The sequence below is a fragment of the Cydia splendana genome, chromosome 16 (assembly GCF_910591565.1).
Source record: "Cydia splendana chromosome 16, ilCydSple1.2, whole genome shotgun sequence".
NCBI classification, from domain to species: Eukaryota; Metazoa; Arthropoda; class Insecta; order Lepidoptera; family Tortricidae; genus Cydia; species Cydia splendana.
The window spans coordinates 6,526,395-6,541,632 of NC_085975.1; the positions used below are offsets into that span (position 1 = coordinate 6,526,395).

General features: G+C 37.2%; 2 protein-coding genes across 2 annotated transcripts in view; one reads left to right on the top strand and one right to left on the bottom strand.

The window, feature by feature from the left end:
• LOC134798049 (thrombospondin type-1 domain-containing protein 4-like) overlaps positions 1 to 3,922 on the bottom strand; it is a 65,174-nt gene extending 61,252 nt beyond the window's left edge. The window contains exon 1 of the mRNA XM_063770377.1: positions 3,570 to 3,922. The gene's annotated coding sequence lies outside the window, so the exon portion shown is untranslated. The remainder of the gene's footprint in view (positions 1 to 3,569) is intronic.
• Positions 1 to 15,238, top strand: part of LOC134798156 (uncharacterized) — a 199,567-nt gene that overhangs the window by 108,309 nt on the left and 76,020 nt on the right. The window lies entirely within an intron of this gene.

Genomic DNA, 15,238 nt, shown 5'->3' on the forward strand with positions numbered 1-15,238 from the left:
GTACTACACATTCAGTCTTCACATTTTTCTGAAGGATTTAAGTGAATATTTCATAGAAACTTGACATTAATGATGACATAGCCACACTTTGTTTTTGCGAATGCCATGCAGATTACCTTGGTCTGACTCTACACTTGTGGTCCGGGTGGTAGCGATGTCAAAGATATTATTTCTAAGTATTGTGCAGAACGTATGAAGCAACACCATAGTCGTAAATAATATGTAGTAAAATGCCCTTTTGTTTTTGCTCATTACTTATTAACTTAAAACCATTGACTGGTGTTAGTGTTTTGTCGTTGAATAATTCCCAAAGCTGTTTATGTTAGAGCCTACTAACATATTTAAGACTAGCTGTGCCCGCGGCTCCGCCCGCGTGGAATTCGGTCTGTGTCAGTAAGCGGCTAATTTCTAATCCTAATTTCTCTCCCTCTCCCCTGGAGGCGGAATTTGAAGTAAAGTTGACAGATTGATATGCTAGAGGACTGTAGTCCAGATAAAATATTTTACAATTAGGTACCACTAAATAAAACTACACTCCAAAGTCAATAGTTTTTTCGCCCTTATTAAAATTTTACACGTGACTTAAACGACAGAGTAGTAGGTGTATATCGGACGATACAGTACCTAAGCCGTAAAGGGGCCCACTGATTAACAGTCCGCCGGACGGTATCGGCCTGTCAGTTAGAACAAAATTTTGACAGTTCCGAACAACTGACGGGCCGATACCGTCCGGCGGACTGTTAATCAGTGGGCCCCTGCGCGCGAGCGAAAGCGAAGCGGCCTGCCTGGCTAGACCGCCACTCACCGCGAAATTTTTTCGATATAAAAACGCAGTTTTATAGACAGTTGTACATTTTTACTTTTAGTATGGAAATCAGTCACATCATTTTATCACGAAAATTGACAGTGCTGCAGCAGCAACGTTGCAACAGAGTAATGCTGCTGCAGTCGCCATATCTTAGAAAGTTATTGAAAACGCGAGCGAAGCGAGCGCGTAAATTTTTCGATATAAAAACGCAATTTGATAGACAGTTGTACATTTTTACTTTTAGTATGGAATCAGTCACATCATTTTGTCACAAAAATTGACAGTGCTACAGCAGTAACGTTGTAACAGAGTAATGCTGCTGCAGTCGCCATAGCTTAGAAATAGATTGAAAACGCGAGCGAAGCGAACGCGAAATTTTTTCGATATAAATAGGCAATTTGATAGACAGTTGTACATTTTTACTTTTAGTATGGAAATCAGTCACATCATTTTATCACGAAAATTGACAGTGCTGCAGCAGCAACGTTGCAACAGAGTAATGCTGCTGCAGTCGCCATATCTTAGAAAGTTATTGAAAACGCGAGCGAAGCGAGCGCGAAAATTTTTCGATATAAAAACGCAATTTGATAGACAGTTGTACATTTTTACTTTTAATATGGAAATCAGTCACATCATTTTATCACGAAAATTGACAGTGCTGCAGCAGTAACGTTGCAACATAGTAATGCTGCTGCAGTCGCCATATGCTAGAAAGTTATTGAAAACGCGAGCGAAGCGAGCGCGAAAATTTTTCGATATAAAAACGCAATTTGATAGACAGAGTTGTACATTTTTATTTTTATTATGGAAATCAGTCACATCATTTTGTCATGAAAATTGACAGTGCTACAGCAGTAACGTTGTAACAGAGTAATGCTGCTGCAGTCGCCATATCTTAGAAAGTTATTGAAAACGCGAGCGAAGCGAGCGCGAAATTTTTTCGATATAAATAGGCAATTTGATAGACAGTTGTACATTTTTAGTTTTAGTACGGAAATCAGTCACATCATTTTATCATGAAAATTGACAGTGCTGCAGCAGCAACGTTGCAACAGAGTAATGCTGCTGCAGTCGCCATATCTTAGAAAGTTATTGAAAACGCGAGCGAAGCGAGCGCGAACATTTTTCGATATATGTATTATTAATTTATTAAATCAACATAATTATTCAATTATTTTTTTGATATCCGTGTCTTCTTAACTTAGAGTTAATTTGGCAAAATCGTTCTTCGGTGGCTTATTCATGTCACAACGTATTCAATTCAGCGCCATCTGTTAGTTTACCAGGGTACACAATAGTGGTAGCACATATTTGAAAAAAGTTTGCCCCTCCTTCCTAAGTAGCGCCATAAGATTCAGGGGCAAACTTAAGTCAATCGAGTGTTGTGGCTACCCCCCCTTTTAGGGGTTGAATTTTTATAGCCTATAACCTGGCCGGGGATTTTCTCGACAGATTAGTAAAGTTTTCATCAAAATCCGTTCAGCCGTTTTCACGTGATGCGCGTTCAAATAAACAGACAAACAGATAAACAGATAAACAGACAAACAGACAAAAAATCTAAAAACTTTTGGAACGTGTTCTGTTATCGATTCTAAGTATCCCCAGCCAACTTTTTTTCAAATATCTTCCATGTACAGACTTTCGACCGTCTTCAGCTTTATTATATGTATAGATATATGTAGGTAGGTATAGATATAGGTAGTCATACAGGTTCTCAAAAAACTTAACAAAATGCTTCTGGTACCGTAAAATGGGGTGAGTTGGGTGAAATTTGACTTTCAAACCTCGATAAAATTTTATTTTTACATGTGCAAACTGAATGGTGTATATAATAAGTGGTTCGGAAGTTTGTATTTTAGTTTGTATTTTATTTTGGGTAGTTCCATTTCATAACTTTGACGATAAAGAGAAAAACCCGCCTCACCCCGTAGTGCCTCATAATTGGGGTGAGAGGGTTTTTCATACAAAGGTGATTTTGGAAGATTGTTGGATCTATTTTTTATTGAATTATGAATATTACTATAGCTCCATTTTAAATTGGAATACATTATTTTTGTAGCAGTAGCCTTAAAAACCCACCTCACCCCCCTCTCAATCCTTCTCTCCCCATTCATAACCCATAGCTCCCCGCGAAACCTACTCACCCCGTTTTACGGTATATATGGCTTTATACCTAGAGTGTTTTAATTAAATAGCATAAATTCCATATCAATTCTGTAAAGAACTATAGGTACCTAGTTACCTACTCTATTGCAGATACTGGTTCCTTATTTTTAGCATTATTATTTTTTAGTAGCAATTTTTTGGGGGTCATTCAATAAGTTACATTTCAGCACTACTTTGAAAAATACTCGTATCTTGTTCTATCAATCAAAAGAAAAATGTGGTATCTAATATGTATGGTAGGGGGAACAGAGTTAGAGTCGGACCAAGAAAAGTCTGCAGCGGATTTGATAGCCCACGCAGTGCAAGTGTCATTTATAAGTCATAATTTCATAGAAGTTTGACGTTTAAAACGTGCACTGCGTGGGCTATCAAATCCGCTGCAGACTTTTCATGGACTGTCACTACTGCGTTTCAATTTGAGTAGCAGTGTGAGATACTAGATTTTTTCAAAGTAGTGACGATTTCGCAATTATACGCTGCAAAGATAGTTCTAAATAAAATATCTAAGAAGAAAATATTTCCACCCATTTTATCTACCAATAATTTTAATTACTAGAAGTCAGAAGTCTCTTCTTACATATTAAGCGATACTTACTTGATAATTCTCAGGTTCAGTGTTGTTTTCCTGTCGTCAATAAACCATTTAAAATAAACACTGCGAAATTCAGTCCAGTTTTAGCTATCCAACTTTAACTGCTCTCAAAACAAAAACGCAAAGTCTAAATCCAAAACTCCAACAACACTTTATTTTTTTAAAGCCGCCTTTTGAAAGGCAACGGCACGTTAGTACATATATAACAATTTCCCCATGCGTCGGCGCAGGGCAACTGGCGCGCGCAGCGGCTTTCGACCGTTTGAAAAGGGCTTGTCTGGTTAGTGCAGTGTGGAAAGTAAAAATCGTTATGAGTAAAAGTACTAATTGCTGGATACGGTGGCTTGTCGGCGTGTTGTGTGGATGGTTATAGTTGTTCATGGACAAAATGGATTTTAGTGTGTATCACTTTAGTTTATGGAACACTAAAACAGCTTTATTTATAACAAAACTCGCGACAGCAGCTTCTTGGCAATAATAATTATATCAACGTTGGCTAGGTAATTACATGTATTTTTTTTTAAACCGGTCAAGTGCGAGTCGAACTCGCGTCCCAAGGGTTCCGTACTGCACACATTTTCGAACGAGCAAGCAAAGCGAAGTTCTTAAGTACATTCAACTGTTCATTCAATTTTTCCACACACGGCTGGCTATCTAAGGATAGTTAGTTACCCAATATTTTTTTTACTTTTGTTCAAGTATTATGTTAAGCATAGTGCCTACATTTGTAGAGCACCGTACAAAACTTTGTTCACGGTGCTCTTATGGGATCACTTTGGTCTTGCAAATCGGTTAAATGCGTTTTTCTTAAAGACCGTTTGATGTAGGTACCTACAATTTGGAATAGTTATGGCAAGTACCATCACTAACACTGTGAATAAGTCAAAACTGCTTATTTCTGATTTTAGGGGGTTGAGAGGGGTAGCCTGAATTTTTTTTATTTGTAAGAATCGTGTGGGGTACCATTAGAAAGCTTGCAAAAAATTGAGTCGATGGACTGATTTTGACTTCATTTTAGAGTGCAATAGTTTCGATAAAAAATGCATTTAAAGTTGCAAGTTTTCATACAAAAATTTTCACCTCTGTCCTGGCGATTTTCGCGAAAACTATAGCTAACAGGCAGCTGACCAGTCAATACCCAACTTAAAGAAGCATGGAGACGGCGGGAAAATTATCAGCTTAACTTTATCTTTATTAGTTTTTCAACTGCAGCCTGATCTTTGGTTGCTTAGCTAACTGATGCTTACATTTCATATTAGGAAGTAGATTTAGCGAGAAAGATCCTTAGTTAAAACTTTGGCATTGAAATTTATGACTTATGTCTTTGATACAAAGTTTAATTCTGCTTGCTTATTTTTGTGGGATATTAATGTTTTTCTGAATAGCCTACTATAAGTATGAGAGAGATCTACAAAATACAACCTTATTATATTGCAAATAAGTTTAAATTTCGAACGGGCTTTCCAACCAATTGACTATCTCAATGTGCTCAGTAAGAATCATATTTATTATTGCAGTTTATCTGAAAAAAATCAAATTAAGAATTCCGTTCTTCACTGTCGTTGTGTTTTTTTTTCACAATAGAGCACATAGAGTTAGTAAGGCGTATAGAGAAAGGGAACGGTGCTCTGAACACCGTAGTCTTGACTTCGTGTTTGGCCAATTATTTTTTATTGTTAGGCGTATCTCTGTTATTTGAAGATAACAGGGCTATACCCGCGGAAATCGAAGTTCGCAAATTGCTGGCATTTCTCTCTGTCACTCTAATTACGGTTTCATTGGAGTAAAAGAGAAATCCCCGCAATTTGCGAAATTCGATGTTCGGGGTAAACCCTCTGATATACCGAAGTTCAGCCTTCGCATTTAGCTACTCGTACTTAAACCAATTAATTGTTCTGTTTGAGCACTAACCTCCTAACGATCATCCTTCGACCTTGCGTGGAGGCGCACCTCTCTCGGATGCTTCAGGCCTTCGGCCCAACGCAGAGCTTGGCCATCGACCTTCGCACTAGCTGTCCGCACCACGTTTCACATAAACAATTGCGGTTGTGGCCCTGATAGAGCTTATCCGCAATTCTTATTCTCAAGTCCGGCTCACGCTTAGTTGCAGACTTCTTATACGTTTTTCCAGTAATCTATAGCTAGGTATCGGGCCCAATCGCTTAACAAAAGATAGAACAAAATCGACAATCTCCTTTCAAGGAAGCATGCACATGTCGAGGGCTCCGGGCCTTCGACCTTCGCATTCAGACAATTGAACTATAATTGTTCTGTGTTTGAGCACTATATAACCTCCCGCAACTCGGCCTTCGGCCGTGCGTTTTAAAAAGCCTCTGAGGGATGCTTGGGCCCTCGGCCCTACGCGTAGCTCGGCCTTCGGCCTTCGCAAAAGCTATCCACACCGAGTTTCACGTAAACCATTACGGCTGTGTCCCTAAAACAGCCCAACCGCGTTTTTCTTTCTTAAGTCCGACTCACGCTTGACTCTAGATTTCTAATAGGTTTTCCTGTCATCTAGAGGTAAAGAACTATTATGTGTATTTTTTCAAAATTTTAGACCCAGTAGTATCGGAGATAAGGGGGGGGAACGCCCCCCTTATCTCCCTAAATCCCCCTAAAATAGCCCCCTATGCTTAAAATTCATTTGTTTTTATTACATGTCCGTCTTTGGGTCACAGACTTCCATATGTGTACCAAATTTCAACTTAATTGGTCCAGTAGTTTTGGAGCAAATAGGCTGTGACAGACGGACAGACAGACGTACGAGCGATCCTATAAGGGTTCCGTTTTTTTCCTTTTGAGTTACGGAACCCTAATAAAAAAGGTAGGTAGGTACTTCACAAAACAAATGTTGAGTTAGTAGGTAACTGTAGACCCCAACAAGTTTTTTTTTAAACGACTGTAAATATGAGAAATTAATTTAATATAGTTATTTTAGGAATTTTATTATGATCTCCTGGAAAACATGAGGTTCTGGGAACTCATCACATCTTTACGGCTTACTATGTATATAATGTATACAACTACTGAATTAGAATAAAGCGCCGTAGTTTTAACCATCATCACAAACCTATGGGAGGTATAACATCGTCATTTCCGTACACATAAAAAACGCTTCTATTAACATGGTTTTATTTTTATTTTATCTGCCGTCAACTCTCAGCGATAATGTAGACAAAATGTCTCACAGCATCCTGCAATTCCTGCACTTACTGATTCGCCTTGCATCCTGGATTTCCACGTCTAACTACAAGTTAATACTCTTCAGTGTGCAAATGTTCCAACAACCGAGTAATATCCGCTAAGTTAAACCCTTTTATAAATGTAATGGTATGCTTGGCTTTAGATTACTTTGAGTATGCGTTGTTGGACGGATGAGGTGTGACGTCATGTTAAAGAAGAATGTTTAATAGATTATTTCGAGTTTATATTTCACTCAAAGATTCTCTAAATCAAAGATGTGTACCTAACGCGAATCAGCAGCCTCTTCTGATGATAAATAGACATAAGGACATAACTCCTCACCTTATTTTTTTTGTGTATTTTTGTAATGACGGTGATGATGATGTTTGCCATATTAAAATGACCCTTAAGAGTTCGCATAGCAATCTAGTGAAAATGAAAGAATTTGTGTAGCTATACAAAATACAATTTTTGCAAATGACTGCCACTTGATATTTTAACCCAGGAAAGCGGTCAGTCAGATTTATACAAAATCTGTTTATTTTCCTACCGTGCAAACCAATGTTATATTAAATAAGTAATTATCACGTCACAAACTTTTTTACAGCCAAAAGTACATGGCATACGGACCTTTAAGCCAAGGTACTAATCTCTTAAAGGGCTTGAAATACTTTGGCCCTTTTTTCGCCAAGTTGTTCTATAACTATCTTAGTAACCTGAAAACAAGTTGGCAATTACTCTTATTTTACAATTAAGTGCGTTGAAAAATGGACGAGTGAAATAATTATCAGCATGCATGTTACTCCGGTGAACTAGGTAGTTGATGTAAAAATGAATATTCGCACAACATAATATCGACGGTGGAAAGGAGAAACCCCTTACGCGACATTTTGAATGTAGTTGAGTTATATATACCGTTGGAATCAGCTTTTTTTCTGCGTCTTTTAAGCCGGGTTACGTAGCGATCTGATGACTTTGATGTCGGTTAAGTTAGGTTATTAATTGTGGACACATTTAAAAACCCCCCCTTTATGCGACACATAAATTGATTTAAATTTGAACTACGTCACTTAAACTACACACAAATTTATACTTGATCGCTTAAAATGATTATAAATATTGCTTGAATTTGTAGTGATGGCGTTAAAGTGTTTATTACAAATACTGAATATATAAGGTTAGGCTCTTAATCGTGTCTTTTGGTATTATGGACAACAAATGCTGTCGGTTAATTGGTTGTCACAAAATTTATGACAGAATTTGCTCCTTTAAGCGACACGTTGAATTTTAGCATTTATGTCGCTTAATGTATTTGTTAAAACTTGCTTTAGTCGTTTAAGTGAAAGATCTAAAAGGTATCCTGGGGCTTAAATTATCGGTTTTACCTGTTAATCGTCGCATCAGTGTACCAATTTTAGTGTAATATACCTCTAAATGGCGGTTTTATGAACACGAAGTAACCAGTCGCTTCAGTCAGCACCGGCAGCAAACATCGCGGGGAGGCGGTTGTCTCTAGGTATGTACGATATTTTGTGAGTTTGTTGTTAATTTATAAGTGTTTATTTATTATAATTAATATTATGTATTTAAGAAGTAACATACCCATTTGTGTAGGTAGTAGGTATTCATTAAGATGTGTAATAATCACACATTACAACTTAAATATTGTCGGACCTGATCGTACGTAAACATTGAATAACTTGTAGGTATATGGCTTAAGTAGTATCAATTTAATCCTTCACAACAAGTCTGATTTATTGTGTTATTTAATCTTTTTTGACGAATGAATGGAATGAATTTAAATAAACAATAGCTATCGTTTTTTTTTTTGTTTTATTTACTTATTCATGTTTACCCTGTACATTCCTGTTTTATTCCGGTTTTAGGTTACAAGGTACCCGTTAAAATGACATAATTATCAATAATTGTGTTTATATTGGATTTAAAACATACATAACAATTAATTATATTAGTTGCATAGGTAAAACAATTCTGGACACAAAATCTCTTTAATAATAATGAGAAAACGTTGTCCTCACTATAGTTGCTTAAAGTAATATTCCAGTAATACGTATGATATAAAAGGTCGTTTCATTGTTTTTTTCTAGTATCTGCCTAAAAATTGTAATGTCGCTTAAAGGGTTTCTCTGGTTTTATCTTAAGGTCACTTTAAATTAAACGACATTTATATCAGAAGATTCTATGTTTTTTTCAGTAACGTTACTACTAATGATTAGATATTACAATTTAATAAAATACGTTCATAGAACTGAAGTCTTTAAAACAACTAGAAAAAAAGTTACGATTTTTTTTAGAAAATGTATACTTTTAAACGCTCTCCTGTAAAGTTAGCAAAATGTCGCTTAAGGGGTTTCTCCTTTCCATCGTCGACATGTAGGTACAGTTAAGTATACAAAATATTTAAAGGTGTGGGGAAATATCGATTTTTTAAACTTATAGAGCATGTGTTTTTTTGCAGATTACTTTGTCACCTTATCGACATTTTTTGACCACCAGCGGCACCAGCACTTTCGTATGACATATTAAGGAAAAAGGTGCAACACGAAATACGAAAGGGCAGATAATGTAAGTTTTCTTGCGGAAATTGACTACTTATTGGTCGATTCCTATGTCATGCGAGACAGCATTTTTCGACTCTCGCAATGCACTGTTCATTAGAAAAAGCTGTGTATACGTATAGTTTCTTTCGCGCGCAGGTCTAGTCCAGTAGTCAGATGCGCTAGAGTCGCTAGACTAACCGCTAAAAGGTAAATAAACATCCTTTCTATAGAAACAAAAGTCTAGACTTTGCAGAATGTGTTCAAACAGGAAGAGTCGTTGATGATTGGACTAAAATAACCATGTGGGTCACGAAACAATTATAGCGCGCGGGAGGTTCTGGGCTAGATTTGAAAAATAATGCCTTAATACTGTATTGATGGACTGGGATACATGTAGGGACGGGCCTATTTTTTATCGATATGTTATTAAATGTGTATTGCTTGTTGATGGTGAATAAATTCTGTATGAAGATGATCCGTCAAAAAAATTATCAAAATATACATATAACTGTTGACTTTGTTCTGCAAGAGGAGAAATTTGTTATATATAAATTTGGTATACAATTTACCATGTTCTTTCTGTCTTAGAAATATTCTTTTTTTCACATTATACCTAGGTACCTACTAATAATTAGGACAAATAGAGATTATCTACATCAGGTTAGACATTAGTCGTATCCGAATACCGAAAACCCTAACACCATAAAAATGTGATAAGAACTCATTTACAATAGGTCAATTTCACAGTGTCATGGTGGTCCAAGATTCCATATGGTCAAGTGTCAGAGATTTCACCTTTTAATACTTTCATAAAACTTGTCACACAATTCCATAATTTAAACAACACTGCTGTAATTCACATTCATACACGCAGTAAATTCAAAGGGGAAACTACACTCGAAAGCAATGAAAGCTTGTCATTTTATACAGTAATTTTCATAGAAAACGACACGTTCTCGTTCTACGCGAGTGTAGAGCTCACTCGACTAAATTTATCGATATCTGCCATCCCTAGCGGCTGACGGTTGGATAGACCACACATATTGTGGCCTGAGCCGTCTAACATTTGAAACAGAAGAGCCTATGTTCAGGGATCCTGTTTCTATCGCTTGCCGAATTCTTGGCTTAGGAGAATCAGTATACGTGAGACTTCGAGATCCAAAATCATTTCGGGCCCGGACCGAGGCATCCGACATGTCATTCTCTATGTCGGCTAACGTAGTGCTTTCCATAGAAAACGAAGCGCCGGAAGCTCCGGCCCGGCTCCGGCCTGGTCTAGCGTCTTAATCATCCTTAATTGGGACTAACCCAAAAATGCCTAGGATTTTGTATGTTTATTAAATATAATAAAATAAATATTAGCTGACCATAGAATATTGAATACCACCGCGATATAATATAGAGTTTTTCTCTCTTACCTTACTTACGTAAACGTACCTAAACGTGGTACTATATTATGTCAAAATCTATGTCCTTTCAAAACTAAGTGCAAGCCTGTTTGGTTAATTGCGCGTTGATGTAATTTGTAGAGAACAGTTAGTAAGTATTTCATAATGAATATTATAGTTCACTGAATTGTTGTATAATGAATGTTTGAGTTTGATCTGCGAACCCCTAATTCAAAGACAAAAGTAGAAAAGTATTTGCCTTATTAAGTTTTGCTGTAAGATCAAACTAACTGGTTTTCTCAGACCAACACCCGCCAGCGCTCACCAGTAGCAACATAGTAACTTACTCCATTCAATTTCTGGATAAAGCGGCCCACCCCCGTATCCAGAGCCTGTAATCTCTATTGGTTTCTTATTAAGATGTTTAACTACCGGTTCGGCTATATTAATGGCTGGGCGCTCTGTGGGCTCCATTTTGTTGGATTGCAATAATTATGTCGTTTAAACTGTACCGTCATCGTCATTAGAGCCAGCTTTGGTAGTGCAGTTGTTTGAGTTTTAAACCGGAAATTTATGGGTTCAATTTTTGACTTGTACCCAGAAGGTCAGCAAATATTCCAACAACACCTAAGTTCTATGCTGGGTTGGAGATGCAATATATTATTATTAGGTAAGTCCGTGAACTTAAAAGTATTTGGTTAAAAGAATTGTAACTTTGGTTATATCCTCTAAAATTGTAACATAAAGTAAGACCACGCTCCTACGAATAGACATCGAAATAGACTCAGCGTAGACTTTCCTGACAATATAATTCTTAGAATAAGTATGTTTACTCATGAAAGCGAATTGTAATTTTCTTATGAGTAATAAAGAATCTTTAAACCTAACAAAGTTAAACAGTACGGATATGATGGTCGTTCTTGTCTACGTGACATCGTGATAAAACGGTATCCGTCACTTTCATTCGCGCTCTGTTAAAAAGTGATGGATATTTTGTCACGTAGATAAAGCCGTCCATAATAGGCCTGCAGATCGCGCTTTCTTTAACTTTAAACTATTACTAAGCCATATTTTAAACAAAACGTGCTGACGTAAACCATCATGCCCAAAGCGCAGTAACGATAAATCTATTGATAATAATCGAATCAAGTCGACACACTAACTCGCGCACGTCCGTCCTTTTCAAAATCGTAAAGATAGATAGAGACGGGAAGATCTTGTGGTGAGATAGGCGGTATGTCCGTGGGTTAAGTCAAAGACCCATAAATAATAAAAACTTGTATTTGTTGTTCTAGACGGTATCACACGCAAGGTTCAGTTGTGTCTATATGAGCATTAGCAATAATATAATTATACGAGTAGCAGCTTTAGCGAATCACTTTAATATCTCTTCATTACACCATTGCAATAAGTATAGACTGTTTACAAAATGCTGCATAGCCTGTAAAGGATTGCAACGGTTTCTTTTCCCTAAATAATGATTTGCACTTAATAGGTTAGGTACATATTCTACAAGCATAATCTAGCTGAAACTTTACAAGATGGCGTTGTGGTGTCGCTTGTCGGCTCCACCGCCGCCGTCACAGAATAAATAATAGTACTAGGTACAGAAGACTCACTCTCTAACAAAACGCGTCTGTTACGATCAGGACAGATATGGCCGCTAGATGGCGACAGCGCCACGCGCGGCATAAGCCGGCTAGCCACCAAAATTGGTGTGGAACGGATGTACTTTTAGCTACCTGTAGCAAAGCGACGAAATCGCGGAGTGAGCCACTCCTGCCGCCCTGAACAATATTGACGACAATTAACTCGAACGGAGATTTACAGTCTATTTCATTTATCAGTCTCTGTTTTACTGTAGCATACTGCATCGATTTATAATAATTAACCAGCATGGGATGACGCCAGGCGTGCTGTGTGCTCCGCTCTCACATAATTTAGATTTTATATTTGCTACGATGTGAGAAAAGTTGCGAGGCAACAAGATCCTTTGTTTTTTTTTCTTTTTTATAGTGTTTTGTTTTGAGACGCTTTTCTTAGATCCTAAGATCCATATAATTACTTATTAGCTAGCGTAGGTACCTACATCCTACATTAATCAAGATTAATGCCAATACAACGCCGCCTGCCTCGTCATTGTTCTATACCTCTCGCGTTGATCTCGTGTCGAATGGTAGTTCCTTCAGGTTCCTTCACTTAATTTAAAAACAGTCGACAAAATATGTTTTTACCGTATTTTGATTGCTTAAATGTTACACACACACACACAAATAAGTGGATGTGACTTCCAAAAGCTGTTTACAAACATTTTGCGTGACATCGTCCATATAAAAATAAACTGTCGCTATTTACCGATTTTTGCAAAAAAAAGTTGCAACAGATCGTAAAATAAAAATTAATAATAATATACATATTGTGTCAAGGTCTAGTCAGAGGTTCCCCTTTGTCGCTTATTATGTGGACGAGGTTTGCTTGTATGTTTATACGAATAACCTGTCAAAGCGTCTTTATGGCAAGCAACAAAGTTATAAATAGAACCTACATCTTAAACATCTAGGTAGTAGGTATTATAATGATGGTCATCGTTTCATCCCAACTGCTTCACTCCACAACTTAGAATAATAGTTTTCCCACAACATCAATAACCTAACCTAACAACGAAACGACATAAAAAGTAAAAATTAAAAAAAAAACACGCAGTCTGCGGCACTATAAATCAGAATCGAATCGTCCATAATCGATACACGCCGCCATCGATTTATAATCGGCGGTGAGTGTAATGTTACATGCGATCCGAGTAATGACCGAGGTACAACGTGGACGTCAGTCTTATGGTTATTTAGTTCGCATTATCCTGTTTTAGACTTGAGTTCCTGTGGAAATAGAAATGCGGAATAATAAAATACACTCATGGACAAATCTAACTAGAGAAACACAAAAAAAGATTAATTAAGTACTATTTTTAAAATTTGGTACTTTAGGTGCTACAGCACTTTCCTGTAATTAAACCTTTTTTTACGTTCATCTAAAATTATAAAATAAAATATAAGTAGTTGTGTGGAATAACTAGTAACGTCTAAAGGACCTATTTGTATTGCATATAATGACGAAAAAATAAATATGGTTGTCTGTAAAGTCGGTTTACGAACGATAATTTTGCGTGATAACGTCATAAGAAAACATTACGTAACGTTACCATGGAGATCTGTCCACAACGTTACCATGGAGATTTGTCCACAACGTGACACTTTTTCGTGCATGCTACCGGTGTCCATCGATTTATAAGACGTTCTCACGACAAAAATAAAAATTTCAATTTTAAATAATTGCGAAGGTATGTGATAAAGAATTTTACTCATTTTGGTTACATTACTCAATGAAATAGATTCTAACACAAGAAAAGGTCTGTAAAAAAGAAATTATTTAAAAAACGTAAGCACTAGAGCAGGTTCCCAAAATTTACTGACCTCCGACCCACCTAACAAAAACTGCCAGATTCTGTACCCACCTCGTCTTACAAAGAGGGCATAAATTATTATTTGTAACACTCAGATGCCCTAGTAGTTTTAGGGCCCACTCAATATTCGCTCGCGACACCAATGGGTCGCGATGATAGTTTAGGAAATGCTGCACTAGAATCAAAGTGTAATACTTACCTACCTAACATGTCAGTAAGTACAAAGAAGTGACGTGTGACGTCACTTTTCAGTGTTGCAGTTTTGGTGGCTTTCGTATTTCAGCTGTCAGTCATCTTCTCAATTAGGTATAGTTCTCTACTTTGCTTATACCTTGACAATTTAAATTCAAGTCATCAGTGGCGCTCAAAAACTAAAAGTTAATTATTTCTCTCATACCGATAAATCCTTTTTTTCTCACCCCTCGTTATCAAATCAGGTGACAAATGGGTCCCGCCTTGGGTCATTAGATCTTATTAATAGGGGGCGGCTGCCCCTAGTGCCCTAACAGCGGCGTGATAGAGGCGGTGCATTCTTTGAACGTAATTAATTGCTGGCAGCGTCTAAATAGTTGTACGCCTGTAATTTTAAAGAGCTGTGGTGCGAGTAGGTGGTCAGATGTCAGGGCTTGGACGTATGAAATGTACCTACCACACAGCAACTGATCAGAACTAAAGTATATCAACTTACAGTCTAGAGTCTAGCTAGACCATTTACAGTCTAGGTGTAAGATAACTCTTTGTGTATTTTAATAATTTGTGTATATTTGTTCTTAATTACGTATTTCATTGCCAATGGGGTTGGCAACTGTCAAAGGTTTGCGTAGATGGCGCCATCATAGCTTGCCCCTTTTTCTATGAGATTTGGCTTAAAGGGCTGGCATCCAGGGTATTAAAAAAACAAAAATTTGACACAATTCTAGGGATTGACAGGGCAAGCTATGATGGCGCCATCTGCTAAAAACTTCCACCGGCCAACCCCATTGGGCTGTTTTCAAATTATACACACAGACTCGATAGGTACTCGTAGTTATTTTAATTTTCCTGATACTTTCAAACTAGGCTTAGGTACTTCTGCTACCT